Source organism: Podarcis liolepis (genome assembly GCF_965112155.1).
Source record: "Podarcis liolepis genome assembly, chromosome: 3".
Lineage (NCBI taxonomy): Eukaryota > Metazoa > Chordata > Lepidosauria > Squamata > Lacertidae > Podarcis > Podarcis liolepis.
This window is the reverse complement of record NC_139557.1, coordinates 26,183,166-26,201,412: the sequence shown is the minus strand read 5'-3', so window position 1 is coordinate 26,201,412 and position 18,247 is coordinate 26,183,166. Positions and strand designations below refer to the sequence as shown.

General features: G+C 43.6%; 1 long non-coding RNA gene across 1 annotated transcript in view; it reads right to left on the bottom strand.

Moving 5' to 3' along the window:
• LOC310703501 overlaps nt 1-17,264 on the bottom strand; it is a 419,307-nt gene extending 402,043 nt beyond the window's left edge. The window contains exon 1 of the long non-coding RNA XR_014524197.1: nt 17,190-17,264. This is a non-coding gene — a long non-coding RNA (uncharacterized lncRNA). The remainder of the gene's footprint in view (nt 1-17,189) is intronic.
• Nucleotides 17,265-18,247: the final 983 nt, after the last annotated feature.

Here is an 18,247-nt window from a genome sequence, read left to right as displayed (position 1 = left end):
ACCACAAACACATAAGTATGGAAGCAGTACTCTCCCCCTCCATGGATCAAAGCTACAAAGCAAAATGTTTTCAAAAAAGCATTTCTACAGCTACACCCCCTCACACTCAAGCATCTCCCAGGTAACAGAGGCTTCATTAGGATTCATCTGTTTCACATTGTGACTCTGAGTTATCTTGCAATAGTACCATGAGGCTCTGGGGTGGGAAAGACAGCAAGCAGGTTTTAACCATCTGTTTAATTTCTCTCAGTGGATCTTCGTGAAAAAGGCACATTCACATGCAATGAAACTTGGGCAGACTTATGCTGACATCAGCTTCCATTTCCAGTTTTATTAGGGTATGCATAAAGGCAAGATGATAACCATTATATAATGGTATATAGGTACCTGATTTCACTGTCAGAAGCTCTTCTTTCACCATGCCTCCAAGACCCTGTTTGTTTAAGGCAGTAGACTAGTTCTCAACCTACCATAATAAACAGTTAATAATTTTTAGATACATGTGGAACATATGTAGGCCATACATCTGATAATATCCATGTTTGCTCACAACCTAGGGCAGGACAGTCACAGAAAAGATGTAGAAGCTGAAGGTCAAATAAACCAAAAGCATCCAAGCTACTTTGGGCTAATGACCCTTGTGGACCAAAAAGCTTTATGAATTGAAAGTTGCCTTACTCATTCTCTGTAACTGATGGCAAGCAAAAAGGTAGGAGAACATAGCCTAGCCTTGCAAGGCTGGCCTACCTTGAAGCAGAGTGAGGAGGCAACCGCAAGCAATTGACCTGGATGTCATGAAAGGGTAGCAAGTTGTTTGGATTTTTTCATTGGCTGAGGTCATAGGTGCCAGCTCCATGGGGCCCTGGGTGCCAGAGCACCCACAAAATTCACCATGAAGGGGTCAGACACCCACACATTTTGGTGCCATGGCCCTGGACACCCACAGTTGCAGAGCCAAGTTGGCACTCCTGGCAGAGATGGGGAGAAAGAGATGCTAAACTTGGATGGCCTCTGTCACTATGCTGTGTGTTGTCTGCCTCGGACAGCAAAATGTCTAGGGTTCCCGGGCCATGTGGCCTCATGTGCATACTCTTCAGCTGTGCCTATTTTCTTGTGATCTCTACATGCATTTTTAAAAAAGGGTGTTACCTTATATTATAATTTTACTTGCCAGCTGCACCTGCTTAAGCTACATGAGAAAATTGGATTTCGCCATCATGTTGGTATTCACCTTGAATTTTGGTTTTTTGAACCTGCCAGTATTTGTGTTGATACTCTCACAATGGAGAATTTTATCATCTATAAATGTAATTAAAGTTTCAGTTAATCTGGCTTGTAAGCAACAACGTTACTAACCTTCAGTATGGTTAGCAAGTGGCACTGGATCTCAGAAGACTGTCTTGCTCTGCATTACACTGTGACTCAATGTCATGTTCTACTTTTTCATATGTTTGCTGCTATCATGGTTTAAGATAAGCAGGCAACACTTTCTTTCATTATTCACACATACAAGTAGGGCTTTCTTTCAGCCGGAACTCAGTTCTGGCCCCTCTCAGGTGGGCTCCATTACTATTCTAAGAGAACATGGTGAGTTTACAGCACCTCTATTTTTGCAGGACCAGGCATTGGGTTCCCATACCCCAACCTATGAGGCCGGGTTTTTTGGGTCAAAACAGGTCACAACTTTATTGAATACAAATGAAAGAGGTTTGGCTTGGGGCAGTCAGAATACTTCTGGCCCACTCACCAGAAGTGACGTGTGGTCAATCCAGATGGGGGATCCTAAGACTTACATCAAATAGGGTGACCCCACAGGGACTGCTGTCTGGGGGAGTGCCTTTGGCCCTGGCTCCACCTGGGCACACATAATAATAATAATAATAATAATAATAATAATAATAATAATAATAATAATAATAATAATAATTTATTATTTATACCCCGCCCATCTGGCTGGGCCTCCCCAGCCACTCTAGGCGGCTTCCAACAGAACACTAAAATACAATAACCTATTAACATTAAAAGCTTCCCTAAACAGGGCTGCCTTCAGATGTCTTCTAAAAGTCTGGTAGTTGTTTTTCTCTTTGACATCTGATGGGAGGGCATTCCACCAGGGCAGGTGCCACTACTGGGAAGGCCCTCTGCCTGGTTTCCTGTAACTTGGCTTCTCGTAGTGAGGGAACCGCCAGAAGGCCCTTGGCGCTGGACCTCAGTGTCCAGGCAGAACGATGGAGGTGGAGACGCTCCTTCAGGTGTCCTACACAGACATGGCCACTCCCCCTGGATCCCTTTAATGGTATACCCCAGCGTTGGGAGGGGCAGACAGAGACTACAACCTCCCCTCCATCCAAAACAAAGGATTGCTCCAATGCCCAACCAGTTGTGACAATTGCTATGAGGCAAAAGAAGCTGGTCGGTGCTAATTAGCCCAGTAGTCAAATTCCTACCCTGCCCATTAGAGAACGGCGACCACCATAGCCACAGCAAAGTCATTGACTATTAGCTTAAACCGAGGGTGGGCAGGCGGGGGGGGGGGGACCCGACGAAGGAACAAACAGGTAGTGCCCCAGGTGTGGGCTGCTTAAATGGGCAAGGGGTGGATCCGAGGGAAGCCTACCTGCTCCGCCGGCTCTGCCCCCTGGCACAGCCCAAGTCCCCAGCCTGCATTCCCATTAGCCAAAGCCAGGTGCAGGCTAGGATCCAGTTCCTGATAGGCTGAGGGGGCTTAAGCTCATTTCAGCTCCCTCTTTGGGGCCCCAGTGAAGAAGAAGAGTTTGGATTTGATATCCCGCTTTATCACTACCTGAAGGAGTCTCAAAGCGGCTAACATTCTCCTTTCCCTTCCTCCCCCACAACAAACACTCTGTGAGGTGAGTGGGGCTGAAAGACTTCAAAGAAGTGTGACGAGCCCAATGTCACCCAGCAGCTGCATGTGGAGACGCGAACCTGGTTCACCAGATTACGAGTCTACTGCTCTTAACCACTACACCACACTGGCTCTGTGAAGCCCCTGTTGCCCTGCAACGCCGCCACATCAAAAGGGGTGAGCAGAGTTCTAGAAAAATAGCACAGCATGCAAGGATATATCCCCACTTCTGTACCCCCCCCCCCGATGAATGTGATGCATAGACGTCACTGTGCAGCAGATATGCTTTATGTGAATGAGTGATCAAATAGAGAAACCTGAGATGAAATGTTTGTTTGGGTGACAGTAGAGATAATGTGGAGGATTTAGGAAGCTTTGGATCTCCTCTCTCTCCATTTCAGTCCAAGTGATTGCTCTTCAAAATACTTTTAATTTGAATAGGGAAATATTGATTTCTGAAGCTTGCCCAAATTTAATTAGACTGCATATCTTTTCTGCATGTCTACAATGTGCAAGAAATGTTAGTTATATGAGTAGAGAAGAAATAAGCACGGCTGCTCGCCAGTGCACAGCAATGACATGAGCTACTGGGCAGCAAGAAAAGGCATCTCCTCACTCAAAAAATGTGGGACTTTCCCACATTTAGTGTTCAATTTTCTTTTAGCAGCACTGCTAACTGCTGTGTCAACAGATTCTGCTCCCCCCCATTCTTATTCTTTTTAGAAGCAGATCTAAGCAAAGCAACGTGAGCACTTTGGCAGACATAGCGGAGGTCACAAGCCACTCTATGTTGTACTTGAAAGCACCACTAAGCGCTCGGCTCATGTTTGAAGGCGAAAATGCATCCTCAGGGTCATATTATCGGGCAGCCATCCTTGGCAGTGTCTTGCTCAAAAAAACCCTTTTCTTTGATTGCATCCTGTGGTTTCAAATTATTTTGTTGGAAAACAAAGCATCTTTATTTATAGTCACTTTGAAATTCTTCTAAAAACCACTGAGGCTCGTTGGCCGGAACAAAATTAAGCAGCTGAAGACCTTGGAAATGTGCTGGGACACAATGGACGACAGCAGCAAGCTTTAGACCTCACCTTTTGTCCCTCTAGAGCACTAGTCTGTCTAAGAGAAACTGCAAATGGTCAAGAGCTTAAATATGTGTAGCTGAAATTTTGACTTATTGGATCATTTCCTATATACAATTTTAAACATATCCTTTTAAAAGAACACATAATAACATCTGAAGAGCTTGCTGGCTCATGCCCAAGGCCCATATAGTTCAGCATCCTGTTCTCACATTGATGACCCAGATGTCCATGGGAAACTTGCAGGCCAGGAGCATTATTGCCTCTGACCATGGAAGCAGAATATAGCCGTCATGACTAGTAGCCATTAATAGACTTATGCTCCAAGGATGTACCCAAACCAACAAATGTACACGATGTTCTGCTTCCATATATGACCTCTGTATATTCACCCATATATTCTAAAATAACCTAGTCTAGAAACCTATTTGTGTGTGTGTGTGTTTATTTATACTGTTCAAGTTTATACATTTCACTAATTTTACAATCATTTTGATATTTCAAAAGTTGGCTTCCCCCCCCCCTTTCTGCGGCTCCTTAAATTTATTTTTAATATCTTCTGCATTTCCAAATTAACTTAATTTGCTCACCTATTCATCTTCTTTAAATATATACTCTTATAAAACTTGCAGGTTATTACAACAATCCTGCCAATGTTTTTATCTGTTTATACTTTATCTGTAAATATTCAATAAACCATTTCCATTCTTTTATTTAAATAATTGTTACTTTGATTTCTTATTCTTCTGGTAAGTTTTGCCAGTTCTGCATATTCCATAAGCTTTTGGATCCTTTCTTCCTTTGCTGGGACTTCTGCATCTTTCCATTTTGGGGCAAGTAACATTCTTGCTGCTGTAGTAGCATACGTGAATAAGTTTCTATACAGTTTAGGTAGCTCTGTCCCTATAAGTCTAAAAACCAATTTGAAGCATGTAAAGGTCCCGGTGGATGCAAGTTATCCCACTGAAATAAACCCATCAAAATCGATGGACTTATGTCTATGGATTTCAGTGGGCCGGCTTGGAGGATGGCTAACAATGGATGTCATACTTGGGGCTCTATGTGGGTGTCCTGCAGCCTTACCCTCTAGCCTATGGCATTGTAGCACTTGAAAGCCTCCGATCTGCAGTTTGCCGGGCTCAAACATTTGTTTATTTATTCTCCCCACTTATCCATATGCAGGAGTGCCTTGATGTATCACAGATGTGGTGGATCAACGTGCTGTTCTCCGATTTTGTACTTTGCATAAAAATCTTTGCTCTTTACATACCTCTTGTTTGGGACAGATTTTGTGCTTTAGGCTTTGGAAAAACAGAAGGGAGGCGAGGTCGTGGGCCTCCTTTGCGGATGCATAGAATTCTTCCTATGCAGTTGGACAATAGGCACTTTCTCTTTGCTTATCCCTTGTTTTGCTTTTTTCCTTGCTGTCCCCACTGTTTCCACCTACCCACCCCATGCCTTTCAAGGAATGAAATATTTATTCAGGCTGTTTATATATCATTTAAAAAATAATAATAAAAACAAATCTCCAAGTAGTTTGCCTCATACCTTAAAACATCATAAATCAGAATCACATACAAGAAGTACCAGGGGGAAATCCACGTTGTAGAACGCCACAATGAGCAGCGAAACAGGACGCCCTCTTAAATATCTGAATAAAATGATACACATCAGAATCAACCACAAAATTACAATGAAAGTCCCACGTGTTAAAAAAAAAGTACAATTAACAGCTACACAAAATATCCTCTAGAACATTACAAACAAAACATTATAAATCAAAGTAAACTACAAATATTTTATTATTGCATTAATGAAGTGGTGCCTGGTTTCTCTTCAGCGCAGGCAACAGGGTGGCAAATTATCACTATCAGGCCAAGAAGACAAGGGTTGCCTAGTAATTGGTGCTGAAAAGCTGCACACAGGATCAGACTTGTAGCTTTTGCATCTGCCTGATGCCTGTTGATCATTTATTCTGGGAAATCAACCCCAAACTTAGTTTGACCTCTTATTTGTTTACAGTGTGTGTAAGAGTGGCTGAATAAGAGATTGGAAGCAAATTGATCCAAAACCAACATTTCCTGGCAAGATAAAGAGATGGAGGACTCTTCTCTCCTGCATGTAACAGGAACAGAGCTGTTATCTTTACAGAGCGGAGTCCATACCCGCAGAGTAACATGGTGACCTGCATATAACCCAAAATAAGCCTGAAAAAGAGTACGTGTCTGGCGTGCCCTGGAATAACCTTGTTCACCATTCTAGAATCAGGAGCTGATCTGGATTTTAACCATGGCTGTTTAGGTAAAGGTAAAGGGACCCCTGACTATTAGGTCCAGTCGTGGCTGACTCTGGGGATGCGGCGCTCATCTCGCTTTATTGGCCGAGGGAGCCGGCGTACAGCTTCCGGGTCATGTGGCCAGCATGACTAAGTTGCTTCTGGAGAACCAGAGCAGGCCACAGAAATGCCGTTTACCTGCCCACCGGAGCGGTACCTATTTATCTACTTGCACTTTGACGTGCTTTCGAACTGCTAGGTTGCAGGAGCAGGAACAGAGCAACAGGAGCTCACCCCGTCGCGGGGATTTGAACTGCCAACCTTCTGATTGGGAAGTCCTAGGCTCTGTGGTTTAACCCACAGCGCCACCCGCGTCCCTACCATGGCTGTTACTTGATGGTATTAAGCTTTTAGCCTCTGCAGTTTGGTTGAGTATTTGTCTCCATAGCATGGGCCATATGAGCAGCTGCATCTGTGCAATGCCATAAATCAGGCAAAGAACCTCAGGCCTGGGCATTAAAAAAATGGCCCTCCCAAGCCTTTCTTAGGTACTCCCTCTCCCCAGGCTACAGCCTTAACTGGTCTCCTTGTCCCCACTTATTGAATTAGAACAGGATATTTTAATTCTGCCACCATCACAGAGGTGTCTGTGGAGAGGATATTTTAATTGAAAATGTCTAGTAAATCAGATTGGTATTGAGTTTCTATTGTGGGTATCTTGTGAGCCAATATGACAGTGATGAGGGATTGAGGATGTGTCTGGAATGTGTCCTTGAATTCTAATGATGTTTCTTCCTTGCCTGGAAGGATAGGGCTGTCAGAGTGTTTGTAGAAACCAGCCTACTATACAAATGTAAAATCTATGCAAGTTCCTCCACAAGTGTTTGCCTCTAGAATGTGGCCTCCAGAAGGATGCATAGAAGGGACAGTCACCCTTCAGCTGAGAAAATTTCTCCACTCATGTCATAAACCATCCAACTAAGTTGCCGTCCCAACCCGATAAAGGACGTGCCTGTATTTTGGATTGGGGGGCAAAGAGTGAATGGATCAGAGTTCCTGCTCTGTCAGGTTCCACAGGAAATCGGACAACTTCCTCTTGAAGTACCAAATTAATGTTATCTTCTTGCATTTTGTGAGGTTCTTCTCTGAGTCTGCTGGGAAGGAAATGCCAGGGAAGAGAGAGAGTGTCCGATTGCTTGTAAAATTGAGTTTTCTACCTTCGGCACACAATGCCTTTGTTCTCTTGCTTGCCTCTGGCCTTTCAAAATGTGGGCTGACCTAAATAGCTGCTGCTACTGCTGCTGTTTTGAACAAGAGATAGTGAGAACAGAGCATCCTTCAGTAAATAGAAGAAGGGTCTTCTGGGAGGAGGCCTAGTGTCTATGGAAGTGTCCCAGAAGAGGATGCTGCTTTCCTCTGGAAAGATTAGTGAGAAAGGCTTGGGAAATCCACTTCTAAGTATGCTGAAAGGCTCATTGGAGGCCATGCACAAGCCAAGACTTGCTCCCATGCACAGTGCGAACTGGGGAAAGGGCCACAGCTCAGTGGCTGAGCATACAGATGGTCTCAGGTTTAGCCCCTGACATCTCCCGGTGGGGATGTCAGGGTCCCGTGCCCAAAACCCTGGAGGGCTGCTGCCAATTGGTGTAGACAACACAGGTCAGACAGCTTCCTATGTTCCAATGTAGTGACCATTTGTGGTGATGATAGTTCACTCTGTGGAGGCCTTCTTTGTAATACAATTTGATTCTGGGGTCCTGGGGCTCTTTGCCATTGCACTACATTAGGAAAGGGATGCTCTGGGGCATAGAGGCATCACTCAGGAAAATGAGGCAAGCTGTTCTGTTTTAGTGCTGACCGCAATTCCACATTTGTCCATGGGTGCAGGAAATGGGAATGAGTGGCTGAGCTGACAAAGCCTTCCTTCCTTCCTTCCTTCCTTCCTTCCTTCCTTCCTTCCTTCCTTCCTTCCTTCCTCCCTTCTGGGAGCTCTTACAAACTCCAGGATCTTGACTGTGCTTGAGCCATGGGGAGGGAGAAGCCCCCTTGCCTCCCCATAGTCTTCAACTCCAGTTAGCAGCTGTCTTCTGCATCTTGCTTTTGGATTCTGCTCTCCTGAGCACAGCCTAACACTCTAGTGGTAACCAAAGCTGCTCCAAACGCCTACACAAATTTAAGCACCCCTGAAACCACCTTCTGCTCCTCTGCTGGCTTCAGCTCAGCAGCTGCTGCTCCCATCATAGCTGGCCCCTCAAAGCTCTGCAGTGGTGACCTTGATCCCACCTCCAGTGCCGTTTGCACCCCCAACCAGTGCTGCCAAGGCCGGCTCTGCAGTAGGCCGCACTCCATACCTGCCTATTGTCTGTGTTGCGGCACACCCCTGCCAGCCCCCCTGCAAGAGGGGCGTGCTGGTCTAGGGGGCAGCTGTGGCTGGGCCCCCATGCCACTCATACTCTCTGTGTTCTTTTTGCTCCTGCTGTGGCGGGTGTTGGCATAGGGCAGGCACAGAGGCTGGACCAGGGGCTAGGGGTGGGCTCTGGCACACAGGCTCAGCCTCCCTGTGTTTGAGCAGCAACAATAATTGCCCTCCTTCTGCTTCCGGGTTTGGAAGAGAAGGAAAAGCAGCCTTGCTACCCCAGAGCCAGGCATTCCCTTGGGAAGAGCCTTTCCCCACTTCCCAGCTGGCAGGTAATTTTGCTGCCCCCTATCCTGCCAATCCAAGGCACATGTCCTCTTTTGCACCCCCTTGCCCACGTTCTGGCTCTGCATCTGCTTCTGCATAAAATACATCATTCTCATACAGCTGCGCTTCAATTACTGAAAGCTCTATTTAGAACATTGATTCTTCTTACGTGGTTTTGTCCTTGCACTAGCTGTCAGTCTTCTTGATAATGGAGCAGCGTGTTTCTCTGCAACCAGCTCCTATCTGCCCACCCTCCCCTTACAGAGTCAAGAGCAGTTTGAATCTTTGGCGTTTTATGGCACCATCTAGTGGACAAAAAATTGAAATGAAAATAGACATGATCATGGTAAATAAAAAAATGTCAAATATATATTTTTTTCTTATGAAGTTAAAATGAGAAATATGAAACAAAGTAAACAAAATTTCATTGATTTATTTTATTTCATATCTCTTAATGGATTGTTATTTTAACTTCATAATAAAGTCTTGATTTTTTTTTTAAAAAAACATATTTTTCATTTCTTTTTTGCTTGACAGGTAATTGATAAGGGCAGCTTCAGGCTGTCACTATTTTATTGGCGGGCTTCAAGCACAAAGTGGAAGTTTAGGTTTGCAATTAAAGTGGGTTAAAGCACTCTGCTCCCCACCCCATCCCACAAACATTTCGCAGTTAGGAAAGTGATGGGAAATGCACTGAAAATTCAGGATGAACAAATGATTAATGGGATGATGCAAAAACATGCCTCAAGCAAATCTGGATAAATGCCCATTGTCATGTAACTGCCCCACAAACAAATCTGAACAAACACTCAGTAAAGACCAGGCACAGTCTCACTTTTGCATACGTTTTGTGCAAGCAAATTGGGATAAATAAACAGGTCATCAGGAGGAACCAAGAGCTGAAATAACTTTAAATAATTTTTTATGCTACTGACACTTCACTGGGACCATAATAATTAGGTCATTTGGAGAAATGATATTTTAAGTGATTGCGGGACAAGCTTTCCTTCTTCTTACTGTCTCCCAACAACAATCACTCTCCTTTCATGGAATATATTCATTGCTGAAGAATCCTTGTTTTAAAAATAAGAAAAACAAAAAACCCCTAGATTGATGTGCATTATACTTTTAAACACTTATATCAGATTTATTAATTGATTCAGAGATTCATAACAATGGCCAAGTGGACTGACTGAGTTCAGGAGACAGATATTTTCCTGGCGTCTCCTCCATGCAATTTAATATTGATTTCACTGAAGTACAGGGGCAGATTGGCAATGCCAATGAGGTCCTTAAAAGCTTTATAATGAATATCTTTGATGACATAATTGAACGTTTGCCTGATAAGAAGTGCTTCCAATCAGACATAACCTAAATGAACCTGAAATTTCAATTAAGTTCTTAGAATACTGCTCATTTCACATTCTTCTAGCCCAGCTGTATGTTTATAGCTACTCTGGGAGTCTGTGACATTTGTGTTGAAAGTTAGATGGATGGGGCTCCAGCTTAATTAAGTAATTAATTAATTATTTGTTTAAAGGGCTGGCTGTGGGTGGTAGAGATGCCAAGGAATTCTGATGGAAATGGGAGCAGAAATCACCAATGTCCATTTATTCATTCCGTGTCTGGAATACAGTCACTATTTGCGGCTGTTGTTTTCATTCTGCAAACAATATGTAATGGATGACTCCCCACTGGGGAAATTGCAAATTGGGGAAATTTGCAAGTTGTGTCTCCTTTACATTGATATGATTGGCCTTTCAATAAATAAGCACTAATAATGTACTACTAAATAGCATACTGGGGATGTGGGTGGCGCTGTGGGTTAAACCACAGAGCCTAGGACTTGCTGATCAGAAGGTTGGCGGTTCGAATCGCTGCGACGGGGTGAGCTCCCATTGTTTGATCCCAGCTCCTGCCAACCTAGCAGTTCGAAAGCACGTCAAAGTGCAAGGAGATAAATAGGTACCGCTCCGGTGGGAAGGTAAATGGTGTTTCTGTGCGTGGCTCTGGTTCACCAGAAGTGGCCACATGACCCGGAAGCTGTACGCCAGCTCCCTCAGCCAATGAAGCGAGATGAGCGCCGCAACCCCAGAGTCGGCCACGACTGGACCTAATGGTCAGGGGTCCCTTTACCTTTAAATAACATACTAATAATGTACTAAATTGTGTAATCATTTATGTACAACTCCATCACAATGGACAGCAAGAGGCAGTGGCGTAGCGTGGGTTGTCAGCACCCGGGGCAAGGCAAGTAATTTGCGCCCCCTAACCCATGGATTTGCGCCCCCTAACCCGTGGATTTGCGCCCCCTAACCCTAACCCCCAGATGTTGCGCCCGGTGCGGCCGGCCCCCCTGCACCCCCCACGCTACGCCACTGGCAAGAGGACTAATACAGTTTTTGTCGGAAGCCGAACTGCAGCAGAATAGAAACAATTCTGCATGTGACAAACATGAGTCAGAACGGAAATCGATGCCTTCTTACTTCCTTAATGGGTGGCACACCCTCAGTTTTTGGACTGGGCTAGAGAAGGGGTGGCTAACCCCTAGTTTGGAGGCCAGTCCTGGCCCCAGCAAGTTTTTCAGTTCTTCAGAGACCCAACTGATTTTGGTGGTAGTGGTGGAAAAGGAGAAAGTAGACATAGCCCTCGGTTGAGTGGACCATAGGACCCTGATGGGAATATGATTGTCCCTGCTCCATCCTCAATCACCAGATCAAAGATTTGATGAGTGGAGAGCACTGTCTTTGCATTTGTGTTGGTTGGGAGGCTACACCCAGTCTCTGGATACAATTTATTTCTTTTTGTTAACAAATCATTTATTGATACTTACTCAAAGATGTACAAAAATACATGCCCATTACAGTATATTTTTATAACATACTGAGATAAAACAGCTACTTAGTCTAAAAGGGAACAATGTCAGAAGGAAGAAAAGACAAGCAAAGGAGAAACTAAAGGAAGAGAAAGCAAGAGAAAAGGGAGAGAAAGACAAAAACTAAAGAAGAAGAAACACAAAACAAAAGGACTTCTGGCTCTCTGTCCTGCAGCTACATATGATTTACATTCCTTAAGATTCAACCACTCCATCCTTTATAAACAAGTATTTTTCAATCTTCAAATCCAGCTATTACAAGTTCATTTTCTCTTTCACGCAAAAAGTCCACAAGAAATTTCCAATCCTTAACAGATATCAGTACAGTAATGATTTTTCTCTAATGCAACTTGTTAACATTGCCATCTCAGGCAAGTCCAACAGTTTTACCAGCCATTCTTCTACAGTGGGTTGGGCTATGTCCTCCTGGATACAATTTCTGATATACAGTGGTACCTTGGGTTAAGAACTTAATTCATTCTGGAAGTCCGTTCTTAACCTGAAACTGTTCTTAACCTGAGGTACCGCTTTAGCTAAAGGGGCCTGCTGCGCCTCCGCCATGTGATTTCTGTTCTCATCCTGAAGCAAAGTTCTTAACCCGAGGTACTATTTCTGGGTTAGCAGAGTCTGTCACCTGAAGCGTCTGTAACCCGAGGTACCACTGTACATACTTACTTGGCAGTAAGAAAGCTAGCTCATCCTTCATGGGCTGGGGGGGGGGGGCAAAAGAATGGTCTTGGAAGTGGCATGAGTGCTCTTCTACTGGCAGAGACAGATATGTCTTTGGGAAGACAAGCCAGCAGAAACTTCTACCAGCAAAGACAGTCCACCAGCACAGTGAGGTGAATACAGGGTGTGTGTGAACATGACATGTCCACAGCCCCTATGTTTTCTTGACACGCCCACTGAATTGACATTGTAGCCAGTGGGAGAGAAGAAAAGGAGAAGAAACCCTCTCTCCCACCTATAGCCCATGTCTCTGCAGGGCAATGGATCTGGAGATGGTTCTGTTAACAGATCTCCCATCCCAAAGGGAAGCAAGGATTGTTCTGCAAGTTCCACTAAGTGCTGAAATCCACGTTCCTGAAAATGGCATCTTGGTCTTCTCCAGATCTCCCCAATAATGCTTAGGTTCACTTACCTAAATGGTCATCTTTTGATTGATAAGCGGGATACAAATCTTAAAAAGGAATCCAAAATATCACCTTGTTTCAATCAAATACCAGTTTCAAATATCACCTGCTTGTCGGCTTCCGCATTGACTGAGCGGAGAGGGCTCGTAAATTCAGCATCATGTCATGATGACACAAGACAAGTGGTCCTCAACGTTCTGGTTGCAAGGGGGATGCTATAGGATGCTGAGGATTTTGTTCTGTTTTCTTTGCAGTAGCTGCAGATTTCTGAAGATCTCTCACTGGGCTCAGCAATGCTGCTGTAGTATGTGTGGCACTTGTGGAAAACTGCCATCGAATGTAACCAGATCGGCTAGTCAGCATAGGGTGGGGTAACAGCTGCCCCAAGCGTTCAGGGCTTTACATTCTCTGTGATCAAGGCTTCAAGACATTTATTAAACTGGAAGGAAGCCTTTTTTGGTCCTCCAACTCTCCAGACTGGATCGGGTGATGCCTTTACATCTCTTGAATCCCTATGCATGGTGGGGAATGAGAGTGCACCTTACTGTTTCACCTCTGACTTCACAGAATGTCTGTACATGGGCATAACATTTAGATAAGACACAAGCACAAATGTGTGTTGTTGTTGTTTAGTTGTTTAGTCGTGTCCGACTCTTCGTGACCCCATGGACCAGAGCACGCCAGGCACTCCTGTCTTCCACTGCTTCCCGCAGTTTGGTCAAACTCATGCTGGTAGCTTCGAGAACACTGTCCTCCGTTGTCCCCTTCTCCTTGTGCCCTCCATCTTTCCCAACATCAGGGTCTTTTCCAGGGAGTCTTCTTCATGAGGTGGTCGAATGGTCGAAGTACTGGAGCCTCAGCTTCAGGATCTGTCCTTCCAGTGAGCACTCAGGGCTGATTTCCTTAAGAATGGAGAGGTCTGATCTTCTTGCAGTCCATGGGACTCTCAAGAGTCTCCTCCAGCACCATAATCCAAAAGCATCAATTTTTAGGCGATCAGCCTTCTTTATGGTCCAGCTCTCACTTCCATACATCACTACTGGGAAAACCAGAGCTAGCTAATATCCCAGACTACATCTGGGAAGCAGCCACAAAATTTTGGCCAAGAAATGTTGGGTTTTATTTTCATAGTACCCTTTTAAGAACATCATGGGCAAGTATAGACATGTGTGATGACAAAGGCGGGTCTACAAGGCATGGTGTTTCTCTATGCTATGTATAAGAACATAAAAAGAGCCTGCTAGGTCAGACAAATGGCCCATCTAGTCCAATATTCTGGTCTCACTGTATCCTGAAATTAAAGCTTGAGCAAAACAGCATTTGCTCCAGTTGTGATTCCCAGTCACTGGCAGTGGAAGTCAAACACAGCCGCCATGCCCAATAGCCATGGAGAACCTAATTGTCCATGAATCTGTCTAATCCTCTTTCAAAGTTCTCCTGGCTGATGTCTGTCATCACTTCTTGTGGGGGGAATTCCTGAAAGACCTACACTGGCTCCCAGTACGTTTCTGAGCACAATTCAAAATGTTGGTGCTGACCTTTAAAGCAATAAACTGCCTCAACCCAGTATACCAGAAGGAGCGTCTCCACCCCCATTGTTCAGCCCGGACACTGAGGTCCAGCTCTGAGGGGCCTTCTGATGGTTCCCTCACTGTGAGAAATTAGGTTAGAGGGAACCAGACAGAGGGCCTTCTTGGTAGTGGCGCCCACCCTATGGAACGCCCTCTCATCAGATGTCAAGGAAATAAACAACTATCTGACTTTTAGAAGACACCTGAAGGCAGCCTTGTTTATGGAAGTTTTTAATGTTTGATGTTTTATTGTGTTTTTAATATTCTGTTGGGAGCTGCCCAGAGTGGCTGGGGAAATAATAATAATAATAATAATAATGATGATGATGATGATGATGATGATGATGATAAATAGTTTAACTATGTTCTGTGTGAATAAGTACTTTATTTTGTCTGCCTGAATCTTCCAACATTCAGCTTCATTGGCTGTTCCTGAGGGATGAATCTGAGTAATTGTATCACCCATTTCAGCCCTTTCTTTATTATTTAGCAGTGTTTTCCCATCATGTTCTGTGAAGGGAGGGCATTGACGTTTCTGAGGGACGTACTTGCATGTCCATATTTGAAAGTACTTTTGTGCTCCTTCACATCTGGTTGCTGATGTGGATACCAATGAGAATTCCTTCTGGACTTACCTCCACGAGGAATAAATGTGAAATCCATACTGATGGAAGGAGCGGCCGTGAAGGAGCGGTGCTGACATGGTAAGCATCCTAACGAGGAACAGGCAACCTATGTGATGCGTGTATTTAATTGATTTACATATTTTACATTCTGTGCTTTGTTGTCAAACAACCCCAGGGTGAGCCACCACAATAAAAAACACACCATAACATAAAATCAGTGAGAATTAAAAACAGCAGGATTATGCAAAACATTATGCAGATCACTCCATGTCTCTCCACCCCACCCAGTGTAGGCTCCACGTGACAGCATCTCCCAAGGCCTGGAGAAAGAGGAAGGTTTTCAGCTCACCCCTGCCGAAAACTGTTATGTTTCACCAAGAATTTCTAGGCAGTTAATTTCTTTCAGGGCTGGTCATATTTTCTGCATTTTATAATTTTATGATGGTTTTATTGTGCTCTGCCATGATGTTTTTTAATGAGTTGTCAGTTTATTAATACTCCTATGTGTAAATAAAGTAGCATATTCGTTCATATTCATAGTTCAAAAGAATGTTCTCCGGTGAGAGTGTGGCCCGGAATACATGTGTCCTGGTTTTGAGCTGCGACATGTTGGAGGGTATGCATGATGGAATGCTCCACCATAAAGCATGTAGAGAAACATCATGAAGAAGGCTTGGCCACAGTCTTCATCAAATGATATTATACTACATGGACCATGCCGTCATTTGAGCTCCCCCTCCTTCTCATCCAATATGGTACAGTCCACATTCCTCAGTTTGACTGCTTTAGTGAGAACTAAGCCACTGTGGTGGAGGGCAACTTCTTCTCCACTTGGCACTAGGTGGCCCAGACTAGGATTACCAGGGAACTCCATTGGGTGTGAGATGTTTCTCTGTCCATGGGCATTCTCCACAGCCTAATGATGGACATTTTAGGAATTTGTTGAAATAAGAAGTGGAAGATATTAGATGGCTTCCAAGTCAGGACAGATGGATGGAAAATTTCAGGTACTTAAACTGCACGGCAGGCAGAAGGATTCATAACCAGTGGTAGTCTTCTACTCATTAGGCACCAGGTATGTCATTCAAACCATGTCATTTCTCTCCTCCAGTTAGATAATCTTTATAGACAGTTGAGGCTTAACAGATGCCAACTGTATATCTCAGAGAAATATGTCAGGGAGAGGGAGCGTGACAAACATACCAGAAGATCATCAGACCTAGGAGATGCTGGAGTAATTAAAAGCATTCCCTGTTTTCTTTTGAGCAAGAAGGAACACACTTGAACACACATGATTACTCTGATCTGAAGTGCTGTTTGCACGAGACTACAAAGACTAAACAAAGTGCTTTGGGGGGGGCGGGGTTTCAAGGGTACGCAGTACCGGCACTTCTGTTTTGTTATTGTTAAAAAGTGTGGCACTTACTGTAACAACTTCATGGTGAGTACCGGGATCTATTTTTCCAGAAGAAACGCAGTGGCTAAACATATTTACTAAAGTTGATGGAGCAGTGAGGGAAGGAGACTGCATGGCTGTAGCTAGCGAACCAGATGAAGTGAAATTAGTAAATTATTTCACTAATCGCAGTATAGAATGCTTATAGACCTTCTGGTGTATTTTGCAATGTTTCATAATACATCTCAAGAGATTTATGTACTTTTACTAAGGGGGAAAATTTAAAAGTACTATAAGGAAGTATGCTTTGAATAAGACCTTCAAATCTTATATGCCTCCTTTGCTAGCTAACACAATCATTTCTGTGGCAAATAATGAAATCCTTCAAATCTAATCAAATATATATCAAAAAGACACCAGGAAAATCTCACAAGGGACTAGAACCCGAGTAAACAGAATTGCTAATAATAAAAAAAGCTAGTGAGATGATAAAGACTCAGTGCTTTTTTCGGGGAGGAGGAGCAGGGGTACACATACCCCTAAACATTTTTTAAAGAAAAAAAAGCACTGTAAAGACTAATGCAAAATGGCTAACATGGCATATTAATTACTGTAACAGATGCATAGGTTTAAAGAACCTATATTTGAAGCACCCACAGCTATGTTGTTGTTGTTGTTTAGTCACTTAGTCGTGTCCGACTCTTCATGACCCCATGGACCAGAGCACGCCAGGCACTCCTGTCTTCCACTGCCTCCTGCAAGTTTGGTCAAACTCATGTTAGTAGCTTCAAGAACACTGTCCAACCATCTCATCCTCTGTCGTCCCCTTCTCCTTGTGCCCTCCATCTTTTCCAGGTAGTCTTCTCTTCTCATGAGGTGGCCAAAGTATTGGAGCCTCAGCTTCACGATCTGTCCTTCCAGTGAGCACTCAGGGCTGATTTCCTTAAGAATGGAGAGGTTTGATCTTCTTGCAGTCTATGGGACTCTCAAGAGTCTCCTCCAGCACCATAATTCAAAAGCATCAATTCTTCGGCGATCAGCCTTCTTTATGGTCCAGCTCTCACTTCCATACAGCACTACTGGGAAAACCTTATGGCAAAATATTGGAAAACAGAAAAAGTACCACAAATGACAGAATGGCAAGTTAAGATTTATGAGTTTGCTGAGATGGCAAAAATGACTGCATCAATCAGGGGCTCTCCAGTCAAAAATTCTATACAGAATGGGAATGCATAGGGGAATACATGAAGAAATATGGTGTTAAAGCAGAACTCATAATAGGCAATTGTTAAGCATGTAAGGACAAAAGAAGTAATTATAATTTAACACTTTTTATGTTATTCTATTTTATTAAAGCAACTAGAAAAAAATATTATGATGGGAAGATCTCATACAGGCGAAGGGAAGCCGTGGGGAGGAGGGGAGGGTTAGGTTGAATTTGGGAAATAAAATAATATATGGGACAGCAAAGGATATATTAGATTCTTATAGAATATAAATATATTGTAACCAGAATAGAAGTTCAAAAGGGGAAGTAAATGTATTTTTAGTATTTTCATTATTGTAATAGTTATTACTATTTCTTGTCGGTAGAAGGCAATGTTAATTTAGGCTTCTTCGTTTTGCTGTCTGTATAATTTTCTTAAGTCTAATAATAATAATAATAATAATAATAATAATAATAATAATAAAAGAGTTGTTAGTATTATCCATTGAGCTTCAAGGCTGAAGCAAGGTAGTGGG